The sequence below is a fragment of the Balaenoptera musculus genome, chromosome 6, assembly GCF_009873245.2.
Source record: "Balaenoptera musculus isolate JJ_BM4_2016_0621 chromosome 6, mBalMus1.pri.v3, whole genome shotgun sequence".
Classification (NCBI taxonomy): domain Eukaryota; kingdom Metazoa; phylum Chordata; class Mammalia; order Artiodactyla; family Balaenopteridae; genus Balaenoptera; species Balaenoptera musculus.
In genome coordinates this window covers 95937126-95952417 of record NC_045790.1, presented here as the reverse complement: position 1 = coordinate 95952417, position 15292 = coordinate 95937126, and positions in this window count along the sequence as shown.

The window sequence follows — 15292 nt, the reverse complement described above, 5'->3', positions numbered from 1 at the left end:
GACACGGAGGCTGGAAGTGCTGTAGACCTGCGGGACCAAGATGGGAGCATGAGTTAGGCATGGCCTGAGGATGCCCCCTGAAAGGGGGGTCCATCCCAGTAGGAATTAGAAAGTATGATGTTCAGGAGTCTGAGCAAAGGGAGGCCCACAAAGGGAAAAGTGATGTGCCCAAGGTGACAGTGGCCCCTTCACAGCTCAGGGACCACTGTAGCACCTGCACTAAGGGAGATCACCTTGGACTCAGGAAGCTGTGAGCAACCGGCAGATAGATACACATTCAGGAGGGTAGAAGCCAGCAGGAGAGCTGGGTAGACTTGCATTATCTGTTTGTGGCCTGGGGGAGAAAAGACTGAGGCCCACACTTGGCACTTCACCCCTACTCGGGACAAAGGTCCTGCTGCCTTGCAGGTTCCCTCCTGACTCCTCCTGCCCCATCAGTTGGGGACCCCAGTGCCACTCTGATACTGATCTGACTCTTGGGGTGGCACCACCTCCACCGCCCTCACCACCAACAGTAAGGCCCCTTTACTTAGTAGAGCACTAGAAGCTTCCTTCTCTTAAAGGGGCAGGTCACTCTTTTCTCAGGAGGGGGAGGACAGAAGTGAGTGGGAGCCTGGGCAGTGGCACTGCAGGAGACACTGGCCCCATTAACCCACACTACTGTCTACAGCGGACATCCAGAAAGGGTTGAGGTTTATGGCCCTGCTTTCTCCAAAAAGACAAGGGAGTTTGAGGACCACGCCTGGCTTTCTGACATGCCCTGAACACTCTAGCTCCCCTGGTCATGGGCCTCAGTATCCTTCTAACACTCACACACACTCCACACATACATAAACAAACTACACATACAATATTAACACTGCACACGCTCTGCACACACACCCACGTGTACCATAACACTTCCCACATACATTCACGAATACACCAGATACACAAACATACCATATACATACACCCCACACACAAACACACCACATACACACCTCACACATATATACAATCACACCCCACAGATTTAATGCATCCTATGCACATACACAAGCACACAGACACACGCTACACAGACACACACACACACACACCAAAAAAACTCACTTAAATGCACTATATACATACAGCACATCCACATACAAAGATTGATTGATTATATTTTTTAAGACTAACTCTGTTTCAAGAAGAATAAGGACTACTTGTGTTTGGAGGGAAGGGACTAAAGAGGTTTATTTGGGTGCATTTTCACATTAGCTATCAAAGAAACTTAGTGCCTTTAAGATATCATCTGGCCCAATATCCAAAACAATTTTGAAAAATAATAATAAAGGGGACTAGGACTACCAGATGTTAAACAGTCTTATAATAATGTAGAAAGAAGACAAACAGATCAATGGAACAGAATAGAAAGTTCAGGGGAAATATGATTTTACTTAGAAAACAAGACAATGTTCAAAATTCTTTAAACTAAAGACTCATTTCAAAGAGAAGTGGAACAGCTAATTCAGATGAAAATTTTAAAAGGAAATAATAAGGTTAAAGTTGAAACTTATTTTTAAAAAACAGACTTCAACAATAAAACCATAGCCTGGTTCTTTGAAAAGACCAATAAAACAGAACTCTGGCAAAACAAAGAAAACTATAAATAAACAAGTTTAGGAAAGAGAAAGATAGCCAAGATACAAAGGTAATTCTTTAAATTATGAGAGAAAACCATTGCAACTTTATTTGTAAATTTGAAAATCTGGGGGGAAATTGATGCTTTTCTAGAAAGTATTAATTATTAAAATTGATACAAGAGTTTAAAATTTTTAATAGATCACTAACCATAGATAAAATACAAAAGGAAATAAAAAATCTACCTGACAAAATTACAGAAGACTCAGATAGTTTTAGAGGCCAATTCTATTAGACCTTCAAGAAACAGATAATGCCTAAGTAATTTAAAACTGTTTCAGAACTAGAAAAAAAAACAAAACTGGAAGATTTGTCAGTACTAGATACAAGGCTAGGCAAAGACAAAACCAGATAAGGTTAGCAACAGAAAACTACAGACCAAAGGTCAAAGATAAAAATAAGAGTAGAAGTTAATGAAATAGAAAACATAGATAAAAGACCTATTAAAAATTTGACAAAACTAGGCCCACATTCCCCCAGTTTTGCCACATTCCTTTTTTAAAAGAAAAGCTAGAAATGTCTAATTTTTCATATGATGTCTCCCAATTTTTTAATATTGACTATTCATTCAAATTTTTAAAAAATATTATGTAGGCCAAATAAAATATACCTCTGCCCTATAACTAGTTTGAAATCTCTGCTAGACCAATCTGATTTATGAATATAGACACAAACATCCTAAATAAAATATTAGCAAATCAAATCCAGCAGTATATTCATGATACATTCAAATGGTATATATTCCAGGAATGCAAAGACGGCTCAGATTTAATGAACATACTAGTGCAGGGGTTGGCAAACTCTGCCTACAGGCCAATCTGACCAGCCACCTACTTTTGTACAGCAAGTAAGCTAAGAGTGGATTTTACAGCTTTTAATGGTTGAAAAAAATTTTTTTTAATTTTAAAAAAAAGGTTTTTCTATGGCCATAAAAAATTAATTTTTAAATTAAAAAATGAATGTAAAATATTTACAAAATATATGGCAAATGTGTATATATGTACAAAGAAGTCTTACAAATCAGTAAGAAAAAATAATTGTACCAAAGAACATGAATAATCATTGCACAAGAGAGGAAATGTAATTGACTAATACATAAAATACTAGTAACCAGAAAAAGAAAAAAATCATCCCACCATTTGCCTTCAGGAAGTTCAAGCATTTGTATTTACAGATGAGACAACTAAGTTTCAGAGTTGTTAAATGAATCAGGTGGCTAAGGTAGTAAATAAACAGTGGAGAAATAAGAATCCAGCCAAAGAACCACTATAGAATGTCATCTTTCACACTAATCTTCAACTAGTAGTACTAAGACCTCCATGGCTTCTAACACATTAAAATTCAATTCAACAGATGTTTGCTAAGCTAAGCACCCATGTTGTGCTGAGCCTTACACTGAACACTGAGCATACAGAAGTGAACAAGATGGAGCTTACAATCTGGTGGAAGATTGGATGAGTGTTACAATGGAGGAAACATGGCAACCTGCAGAAACACAGATTAGTATCTCACTTAGCCTGGGGATCCGGGCCAACCAAGATGAGAATGGAAGTCAGAGAAGACTTCTCAAAGAAAGTGACCTGAAGGATGATTTAGCCAAGCCAATGAGGTGAAGGAAGGGTTATAGGCAAAAAGAACAAAATTTGCAAAGGCCAGATAATGAGAGAAGCTTATACATTTGAGGAATGGAACAGTGGGACACATGGCAGGGAGGGAGGAATATGCAAGAAGGTAAACATCATACAGGGCTTCACATATTATTAAAAGGAGCTTGGGCTTTATCCTAAATGTAGGGCAGTCGTTGAAAGACTTTGAGCGATCCCAAAAGGTTTTGTGTTTTAGAAAGATCACTCTGGCTAGAGTATTAAAAAATGGACTGGGGGGACTTCCCTGGTGGTGCAGTGGTTAAGAATCCGCCCGCCCTGCTGCCACGGAGTGGAGACTTCAGAAGCAGGAGAGCTCCTAGTGCCTCCTTGCCTTCCTCAGCTGCCTCCTCCCGAGCCCAAGAGGCCTGTCCCCAGCTCTGCCTGCTGAGTGAAGAAGTGGGCTCGACTGCATTGCCGCTGTATAAAGCATGTGGTCTTAATAGTGTGTGGACAGCTGACAAATTTAATCCTTTTTTGTATTACTTTCTATGTGACATTTCCCTTCCCTTTAGAAACACTGCACATTGTAGCTTTAGGCATGATCTCTTCTGCATTGACTGGACTTCGTAGGGGTGGGGGAGGATCAAGAGGAAGTGGGCAGCCAGAGACCCTGAAGGGGGCCGCTTCCATGACTGCTTTATGCAGAAGTCATAACAAATGCTGGTGTCTTTAGCTCCAAATGTGGCAGGAAGGGGGGTGGGGGGGTCGGGGGGAAATCGGGAAGCGCAGGGGGCGGGATCCATAAAAAGCGGTGTGGGGGTGTACAGCCTGAGCCTGACTCCACGCCACCAGATAATTTATGTTGTCAAACTGCTGTTCTTAGTGAGGAGGTATTCAGAATGTCACAGAGGCCAGACCTATGGCCTCCTGGACCCCTGGGCTGGCAGGGCATCTTGGAAGAACAGCGCTTGGTTTGATACCTGCAGCAGAGGAGAGGAAAGCCCAGGGACGTAGTGTGAGGAGGTGACGCATCGTGTCCCAGTACATCCGGGACTAACTTTCTGAGCCCCCTATCCAAAGCTGGCTTTATTTCCGTTAACGCTGGTGCTCCCGCATCTCATGAGTACACCCTGTGTGTCTGTCCTCTCCTCTCTGCACTTCACTGTCACCCCCCCGACACCCCCTCCGCCCCAGATATGGGGAAGGTCAGAACTGAAAGGGTTAAGCAGCAAGCTTTGGTTCATGGTTTTAATTCCTTGGTAAAGTAAATTAGGCAACGCCAAAGGCTGTGGGTTTGGTCCTTGGAGAAAATGTGGGCCTTATAAGATAGGAGAGTAAATTTTGGAGGGATGGATTATTTATTGATTGATTGATTGATTGATTGATTGCTGTGTTCGGTCTTTGTTGCTGCGTGCGGGCTTTCTCTAGTTACGTTGAGCGGGGGCTGCTCTTCCTACCAGTGTGCGGGCTTCTCACTGCGGTGTCTTCTCTTATTGTGGAGCACGGGCTCTAGGCCCATGGGCTTCAGTAGTAGTGGCTTGCGGGCTCTACAGCGCAGGCTCAGTAGTTGTGGCACACGGGCTTAGTTGCTCCGCGGCATGTGGGATCTTCCCGGACCAGGGCTCGAACCCGTGTTCCCTGCATTGGCAGGCGGATTCTTAACCATTGCGCCACCAGAGAACCCTGGAGGGCTTTACTGAAGAAATAAAAGACATCTTTTGTATCTTTAAAAAAAAAAAAAAAAGGAATCCAGCTGCCAATGCAAGGGACACGGGTTCGAGCCCTGGTCCAGGAAGATCCCACATGCCGCGGAGCAACTAAGCCCATGCGCCTCAACTACTGAGCCTGCACTCTAGAGCTCGCAAGCCACAACTACTGAGCCTGAGTGCCACAACTATGGAGCCCGCATGCCACAACTACTGAAGCCCGAGCGCCTAGAGCCCGTGCTCCGAAACAAGAGAAGCCACAGCAATGAGAAGCCCGCACACCACAACGAAGAGTAGCCCCCGCTTGCCGCAACTAGAGAAAGCCCGCGTGCAGCAACGAAGACCCAACACAGCCAAAAATAAATAATAAATAAATAATTTTTTTTTAAAATGGATTGGGAAGATGGAGGGGTGGCATGAGGGTTGGAATCCAAAAGTGCTGTTAGGTGAACTCTTTTCCAATAGCCCAGGTTAAAAAAAAACTAGTGTAGTAGCAGTAGGGATAGAAAAAGGTAGAATCAACAGGACTTGGTGGTTGATTGGAAGGTAAAAGTCAAGAAATCCTGGCTTGAGAAATTAGCTATTCAGAAGTGACCTTTACAGAGATGGAGAACATGAGAGGAAGGGCTGGACCGAGGGGAGACTTGATGAGTTCACCTCTGAGCCTGCTAAGGTTGAGTTACTTACTTGCTGTCCAACTGAATATGTCAAGTGAACTGTTGAATACACTGGACATAAGTTCAGGAAAAAACACTTAGGCTAAAACATAGATTTAGGAATTCCCAGTGAAGCCATGGCATGGATAAAAGAGCCCAAATAGAATGTTTAATGTGAGAAGAAGGCTCAGGAAAGAACCAAGAAGAATACCAACTGAAAAGACAGGCAGAGGAAGAAAGGCTAGAAAGGGAGAAGGAAAGCCAGGCAATGTATTAAGAAAGAGACAATAGTCAACAATCTCAAACACTGTTGAGAGGTCAAGTAGGTTAATAACTGAGAAGTGTCCATTGGATTTAGCAACAAGACAATCATTGTTGACCTTCCATCCCAGAATAAAATGCTGGGAGGCAACAGCTCCACATGAATGAAACTGTACCAAATTCACTCCAAAAGGAAAAATACCCTGGGCTCAAAGCCAGAGAATATTCTTGGGTCAGGTTTTTTTTCTTGTCCTAAATTTAACCAGCTGGAATGTTTTGTTAAGTGGTATTTTTTTCACCCTTGAAATGAAGGATTTGCCTTTTAAAAGTATGTATGTCTGCAATTCATCTTCAAGGTAAAACACAGTATCTTGGGTTAGTGGTTCTCTACAGAAGCAGGTGCTGGTTGCTGTAAATACCACTGAGAAACTTCAATTTGCCTCAGCTATAGGAGCCTTTGGTGACCTAAATACACAAATAGGGTCTAAGTGGGAACCAAGCAAAAAAAACTCAAGATTTCAAGTAAGCTGAGAGATATTATTTCAAAATAGAAGAGAACAAAACCTTCCCTGCCAGAGGAATGTGAAATAGTAAGTTGAGTCCAATGATAAGGGCCAAAGGCTTGACAGAAAAGCTGAGTCACCTGTCTCTTCTAGAATGGCTCAGTTTCCTTGTAGTTATGTTGGAAGCCCTTTTAGCCTCTTCAATAAGCACCCGTTTTCCTGACCTGATAACAAGCAGCTTGGCTTGGCATAGTCAAGGGCTCCAGAGGCCCTCAAAAAGTTTTCCAAACTTAAGGAACAATATAAACTTCTGCCTCCTGCCAAGATGGAGTAACATCTTGGGACTGGACCAATCCAGGGACTGGATTTTCCCTCTCACCTGAAACAACTAAAAGACTGGACAAAATATATGAAACAACAGTTTTCAAGATACTGGACATCAAGCAACAAAGGGCGGTGATCCCTGGGAAACAAAACCAGCAAGGTGAGCCCTATGATTGCCGCAGCTCCTTGCCTGGAGAGACCAACTCCAAACCCTCAGTTGAGGAGGTCAGGAGGCCAAGGCAGCTAGAGCTCACAGGATAGAACATCAGAGAGGAAAGAGCTGCACAGAGAGCTTCAAAGATCTGCAGAGGGTCTCCCTTCAAATCTTCAACTAAGTGCTAATGAGCTCATAGGTGTTAGGAAAGTACCCTGAGGCTGGGGAAGGAACCACCAAAAAGAACTAGTGGGAATAATCTTTCCCAGGCTCTCACAGGACCAGGATTAGCTCTTATTCTCATCAGCCAGAGTGGAAAGACCTTCTAATTCATGGGGCATTGGGTAGGTACTCAGAAGGGTTTTACCCCAGTTGTGGGGAATAATTAGCCCTAGACTAAATGATGCTCTGTTCTCATCTAAAAAACCCTAAAAGCAAGACCCAAAAAGATCAAAAGCTTTCTAAGTAACCAGTGACAAAGAGAAAAATCTTGAAAGCAGCAAGAAAAAACCACATTATATACAGAGGAACAAAGAAAAGAATGACATTGGACTTACCTGAAATATGTACCTGAAGACAGTGAAGCAACAACTTTAAAGAAAAAAACTGTCAACCTAGAATTCTATACCCAGCAAAAACATCTTTTAAAAATGAAGGCGAAAATAAAGATTTTCTCAGACTTACAAAAGCTAATTGAATTCATCATCGACAAACCTGCACTACAAGAGATGCTGAAGTCTTTCAGGCAGGAGGAAAACAATACCATATGGAAATCTTGATCTACAAAAGGAATGAAGAGAACACCAGAAATGGTAACTATGTGGGTACATATAAAAGGGTTTTTTCCTATTATTTAAATCTCTTTAAAAGAACACTATAGATGGACCTAGAGACTGTCATACAGAGTGAAGTAAGACAGAAAGAGAAAAACAAATACCGTATGCTAACACATATATGGAATCTAAAAAAAAAAAATGGTTCTGAAGAACCTAGGGGCAGGACAGGAATAAAGACACAGACGTAGAGAATGGACCTGAGGACATGGGGAGGGGGACGGGTAAGCTGGGACGAAGTGAGAGAGTGGCATTGACATATATATACTACCAAATGTAGAATAGATAGCTAGTGGGAAGCAGCCGCATAGCACAGGGAGATCAGCTCGGTGCTTTGTGACCACCTAGAGGGGTGGGATAGGGAGGGTGGGAGGGAGGGAGATATGGGGGTACATGTATAGCTGATTCAATTTGTTATACAGCAGAAACTAACACACCATTGTAAAGCAATTATACTCCAATAAAGATGTTTAAAAAAATAAATAAAGTGAATCAAAACCATTACTGTTCTTATGCTGCAAAAAATTAAAAAAATTTTAAAAATTAGAAATAAAAAAAAAAAGAACACTATAACTAGGATAATAAATGATTAACTAAAAAAAACACCCAGAGGGCTTCCCTGGTGGCGCAGTGGTTAAGAATCTACCTGCCAACGCAGGGGACAAGGGTTCGAGCCCTGGTCCAGGAAGATCCCACATGCTGCGGAGCAACTGGGCCCGTGCACCACAACTACTGAGTCTGCACTCTAGAGCCCGCATGCCACAACTACTGAGTCCACACGCCTAGAGCCTGTGCTCCACAACAAGAGAGGCCACGGCAATGAGAAGCCCGCACAATGCAACGAAGAGTAGCCCCACTCGGTGCAACAAGAGAAAGCCTGCGCGCAGCAGTGAAGACCCAATGCAGCCAAAAATAAAATAAATTAAATCAAAAAAAAAACACCCAGAGCTCCCTGCATCCTGGAATAAATTGTTATATGTTGCCTTGTCTAAATTCTGATGAGGTAATTGCAAGAAGCAAACTCCAGGGAAGCTATTAGCAACTTAGCATTTGCAGTCAGGTGGGAATGTGGATTCTACTTATGGAAGAAAATAATATGGATATATTTAGTATAAAATGCAACCACCACAGCTGAGATCTGTGGCTCAGATGGATGACACTCAAGCTTGAATATAAAGCTTATGTAGACCAAAGCCTTTTTCTGGACCAATGTAATGTGATGATGAACTGTCTTCCAGTGGACAGTAGCAGATCATACAGGGACAGAGGTCATGGCATCTAGAGATCCCAAACATTGTCCAAGGGAATTTCCTTGGGAACTAGGGAATACATCTGGGTTGGTTTTACTGGAACTGTAACTGAGAGCAGTGACATGTATTCCTTTTGCTTCCAGATTCTTACCAATCACTCTCGGACCCCTTTTTCTGCTCCCACCACTTACTGAAACTGTTCACTCAGAGGTCATCATTGACTTCCATATTCTGAATATCATTTGCCTCTTCTCAGTCCTCATCCCCCTTGCCTTAGTTTTCCTCCCACTTCTCTGAAAATTCCTCTATTTTATGGCTCTTCCTGCCTCCTAGTGAGAGTATGCTACCCAGTTGTGCCCTTCAGTCTCCCTCCTTCCTCAATATTCTCCCCCTCTGAGATCTCATTCACTCCTATTTTTACTCTCAGCTACCTGTTCTGATCTGACTCCTGGATCTCTCTGCAACGCTAGGGCCCAGGGCCACCTCTGCTTTGACACACTAACCAAAAATCTCCTTCCTCTCTGCACCCACCCTCTCCCCGACAGCTCACCTAGACTGTAGCCCTAATTGTCTGCTTTCATATCTTTCTACCCAGCTAACTGTGAACAACTCTAATGCAGTGACTGAGATGTGTCTTCTTAGTAGCTGCTACTGCCCAGCCTAGTCTGGCACACATTTTAAAAAGGCAAATCTTGCCAGGGAATTCAGATCTAAATCAGCATATAAAGCATAGACTGTGAATAGTCAAAATTACCCTCAAATAAGCCCTCAGTCACCCATAAAATGCACATGGTATTGTGAATCAAAAGGGGAACGGCAAATTCACCTTCTCCATCTTGCACTCCCTCCGGGATGTATTTTCACTGAGTGCAGAGCCAGAACAGCCCCCACCAGCTGCATTATAGTCTGTCACTCCCTCGCACTTGTGCTTCATGTTTTAGCCCCACACACTGACTGAATTTCCGTAAGTGAAAAGCATAGATAGCTAGAACTCCACTGAAAGGTTTGATGAACGAATTCCTTTATCTTCCCTTAAACTGGTTCTTCCTTATAACTTCACAATTTCTGATGACAGCACCTCACTGTCAGGCTGAAAATTCTTTGACTCCTCCCTCTCCCTCACTCTTTCTTTCCACTTTCCAGCTTCTTAATTCTTCCTCTGCACAACTTCCCTTTGTCTCCATTCTTATTGCCACGTACATGATCCAAGCCCTGGTCACCTCCCATCTTGACTTCTATGACAGCCTCCTATGACACAGAGCTGGTCTCTCTCCAATTCTTGTTTCACTGACATTAGATTAACATTTTCTAAAGCACTGATTTCGTTCTATCACTCCTCTGTTCAAAAGCCATCAGTGTTATCAGATAGAGTCCACTCTCTCCAGGCTGGCATTCAAGGCCCTAAACTATCTAGTCACAAGTCATCTCCAGTCCTACATTCCACTCTTCCCAGACAGGAACACTACACCCCCTGCCTATCCCCCAAACTTTTCCCACTTCCCTCTACCTAAAGGCCACCTCCACAAACATCTCCACTTGCCAAAACTTAATTCAGCCTCAGATGGTAGCACCCAAAGTACCCCTTCCTTCTTACCACTATAGCTCCTTCTTTGTACCACTCAACTCACACTGCTACATCAAATGTACCCCAAAGGAGGAGATATGTCACTGTGTTTTTTATTCATTCACTCATTCAGCATATGTCATTGAGCATTTACAATGTGCCAGGCAGTCAACCAGGTGGTAAAGATATGCAGTGAAGACAGATGCCAATCACAGAACTGATAGTCTGGCAGTGGAGGGTGGCAACGGACAAGCTGTGAGGAAAGGGTATGAGAGGAAAGGGGAAAGAGTGGAACCTCACCATGACAGTGCTCAGAAAAAGCTCCCCAAAATAATAACACACAAGCTGAGATCTAAAGAATGAGTAGAAAGTCGCCAGGCAGAAGGAGGAAGAAAATAATTTTATAGGTTAAAGGAAGAGTATGGGGGAAGAAAAAGTCTGAAGGTAAGAGAGGACAGGGCTTATTAAAAGAACCAAAAGAAAAAGTTATGACTGGAGCACACAGAACGAGGTGAGAGTTGGGGGAATTGGGGCTAAGGAAAACAAGTAGGGCCCAACCAGGTCACAGCCCTATCTTGTAAGGCTTGTAAAACAAGCAAAAGAGGTTGGGTTTGACCCTGAGGGTAAGGGAGAGTTTTTTTGTTTGGTAGGTTTTTTTAAATTATTTTATTTATTTATTTATTTTTGGCTGCTTTGGGTCTTCGTTGCCGCACGCAGGCTTTCTCTAGTTGTGGCGAGCGTGGGCTACTCTTTGTTACGGTGCGCGGGCTTCTCATTGTGGTGTCTTCTCTTGTTGCGGAGCACAGGCTCCAGGTGCGTGGACTTCAGTAGTTGTGGCACGCAGGCTCAGTAGTTGTGGTGCATGGGCTTAGTTGCTCCACAGCATGTGGGATCTTCCCGGACTAGGGATCGAACCCATGTCCCCTGCATTGGCAGGCAGATTCTTAACCACTGTGCCACCAGGGAAGTCCCCAAGGGAGAGTTTTAAGGAAAGGAGTAACGTGACCATATTTGCACATTGGAAAGATGGGAGAATGGATGGGAGCAGTAAAGATCAGGGGTTGATGCAGTGACCCAGATGAAAGAAGATGGAGGCCTGGACTAGGGTAAGAGCAGGAGGAACAGAGAGGAGCATAAATTTGGATTCTACAGCTAATAGGATTTGGTGATTCCCTGAACTCAAAGGGGCCATGATAGGAGAATGTCAGAGATGATCACACAGCCTAGACCAGTGCTTTGCACATAATAGGTGCTCAATTAATATTTGTGGACTGAATGAATGAACAACAAATAAATTACTGAATGAACAACTGTACCAATGAATGAGAGGCAGAGAAGAGTAAGTTATTTTTGGAGATCCTTTCCAAGGCAGAGCCATCATTAGAAGTAATACAGATGCAAGAAAAAATCCGAATTTGTTGGTTTACACCCTCCCTATATTAAACAGGTGAAATCTCATCAAGATAAATTTAGGAGACACAAAGCAATATAGGAGCCTCAGATAGCTTTTGATGTTTCTACCTTCCCAAATGCTGCCTCCCTGAGTCTCTGCCCAGCTGATGATCTGTCAGGACCATCAATAGCCCCCAACTTCCCCAAATCCTAGGCCTCTGTGCATGTTCCAGAATTTTCCACACTCTTGAAATGGTTCTTCTAATGAGAATCTAAATTGTTCAAAGACTCATTCATTCATTCATTCACTCATTTACTGAGCGCCTACTACATGCTGGAGCTATAAGCTGGGGCGATAAGCGTGACACAACAGACACAGCCCAATCCCTCCAGGAGATTCCAGTCCCCTTGAGCACTTAAATTAGATCACTTAGGTAAAGGTTGAAATGTAGCTTTTCCTCCGTTTACTCACAAAGAAGTCTCTTTGGCTGTGTATACAGACGGTCTCAGAAACAACCAGAGGCCTCCAGTCTTAGAAGAATATCATTTTCATAATGTAATATCACCACCTAGTGGTCTCAAACAACTTTACCATTTGCTCCAGTGAAACTTCTAGCTATATTCCTATGAATGACTCCCCACCATCTCTGCAGAACATTTCCTTTTCTATCAAGATAATCTAGGGGTTGATCCTCTAACATATAATAAGTACTTAACATTTTTTAAATAAATGTATAAACAGACGAGCAAATTAATTTCATACCTTAGTACCTTATGGCAATTGAAAATTTACAATTTTTTTCTCCCACATTCTTCTAGATTCCAAAGAACCTCTAATCATTTTAATCTAAAAGCGAGAGGCATTTCTGTCCTTAATTTAGCGAACAATTCCTTTAGGCACATTTGAATACACTGATTTTTTTAAGGGTCACTGCCACAGCGAATGAAAACCCTGACTCCCGCTCTCCAAAGGGAGCTTTCTGTAATCCAAAAATAATGAAGAACAGAATCTGTTACCCCAGATGTCAGGACCAAGAGCAAAACAAAAGACAGCTGGCTCTGCAAGGATGAGAGTGTGGGCACAGAATGTCTGAAGATGCTTTCACTGACTCTGCTTATGCACACAGGTCAAACTGGGCCAGGTGTCATTGGGAAGTATGCTCAGAAAACCAAGGTGAGCAAATAAAGTGGCCTATCCCTAGTAGAGATCACAAAGAAAGTAGAAAAGAACAACAACAACAAAAAAAAAAACAGAATCTAGTTTCTTGGGAACAAAAGGCTCCCCGGACAGTATTCCAACAGACCAAGTCTTAAGTCGTCCTGTCTGCTCAAGTGCGTAAAGCAGATCTTCAAGCGATTCTGGCTGGAGCCTCCTGGCTATTAGGCCTCGATTCTCCTGATTCCTATGGCCCAGATGGTGGGGAAACGGCAGTTAGCAACAGTTACCTGGCTCCTTCTCTCTCAGAACATTGGGAGGCTGAAACAAAGGGTTCATGAGGGCTCCTCCCCATCAGTCAATTCTTTTCTACAGGGCCTCATCCTTCCTTTCTGATTGTCAGCTGTGCATAAAGAGAGGGAATCAGAGAGGCATCAGAACACACTGGAACAGACAAGGGCTCAGGTTCTAAGCCCAACCCCCTTCACTTGCTGGCCTTTGATTTCTGGCAAATTACTTAACCTCTCCAGCAAGGCCAGCAGGTACTGTTGTGCAGTGGACCAACACTAGGGGTGTTGCTCAAATTGTAATCACCGTAGATTTGTATATTCATTGAAATAATTTTTTAGCAGATAGTAGTAAAGTGCCTTAAAGGGTCCCTTTTTTCTAATTCACCCAAAGGCTCCAAATGGGCTATCATCAGCCCTTTATTCTGAGCCTGAGTTTCTTAAACTATAAAACAGAGACAATCCACAGCTACCTATAGAGTTGGCCAGAGAACCAATCAAAATAGTGGGTATAAAGTGCCTTGAAAACTGTAATGTGGTATGTAGATATTTCCCTAAATTCTGTTTATGATTATCCAAATTTGAGGGACTGGCATAACAAAGATGAAACAAGTTTCAGCCTACAATATTTTTTCTCTCTTTGAAAATAGAAGCAAAGGCCAGTATTCAGATAGCAAATATCTTCTCACTCAAAATATGTCATGATTCAAAAGGTAACTCTGTACTAATCATCACGACTTAAACGAATGTGCCAATTTCTGGGAGTTGCTTCACTATAGTTAGACCTTCTCTAAGTCTTCAGATAAAATGAGCAAATTAAAGCTAAGCCCTGCCCATCCTCAACCCCACTAGTGCCCATTGGAAATCGGGTTTGCTCGGGAGGACAGGTCTAAGGGTAGGCTAAGAAGAAGTGGAAACAGTTGTAAATTTTTAAGTTAGCGCACAGGAGTCATTCTGCAATGTAATGTACATTTGAGAAATAATTATTTTCAGAAAAACAGCCTATATAAGCCTCTTGGATTCCTCTCACCATGAAGATTCAGCTAAATATAGTTCAGTCTAGTAACACAAATGATGTCATATAATTTTGATTTGGCTTGGGAAAGATGAAGAATGGACAGGCAGCAGTTTTAGCTTTCTAATTTGGTCTGTTTTGAGACAATGTTAAAAAAGGGTAGAACATTTAATCTGCCTTTCTTGTACAAACTGTACTTAGGGTAACCAAATTAATTGATGAGGGGTAAGTTCCTCTTTACAAAAAGTTCACAGGCCCAGTCCAGAATTCCACTTCTTGCCTCACAGTGCAAGGAGCTCCACAAACAGCTCTCCAGTGAAACTAATGAAAATTATTTTAATTTATTTAAGTCTCTGGAAATGGCTCTAAGTGCATACAACAAATGAAGAAACGCTTGTTCAAGAAAATCTACAAAACCTCGGTAAGAACTCCAAGAGTCTACGGTATGTGACCCTAGGCCCACTCCCCCGCCCTTTTCCCCCACTTCACTGGGACAACTCGACTCCAGACTGCTGCGCCCAAGGATGCAGGGCTCCCTCGCTCCCTAGTTCCAAGTCAGAGGGCTACTTTCCAGGAGGAACAGAATGTCATCATTTCTCATCCTGCCCCTAGCTACCTGTCGCTGAGACTAAGTTCTGTGAGTACAGCCCATAGGCGGAGTCTCTCTTCTACCACCCAGCCCCTAATTGTGGAAGGGAAGCTCTACCTTGGGTACAGAGCTGCTGAGAATACTGGGGCCCCAACTGCCCTTACCTCAACTCATGGGGCATGGGGCCCAGGCTTTTATTACCCAAATCTAAGATACTGGGTACATGAGAGTCTCCTTATATTATTCTCTTTCAGTATGGGTACATGAGAGTTTCCTTATATTATTCTCTTTTATGTAATTTTGAAATTTTTCTGTACTAAAAAGTTTAAGGACAAAAACATTTTTAGA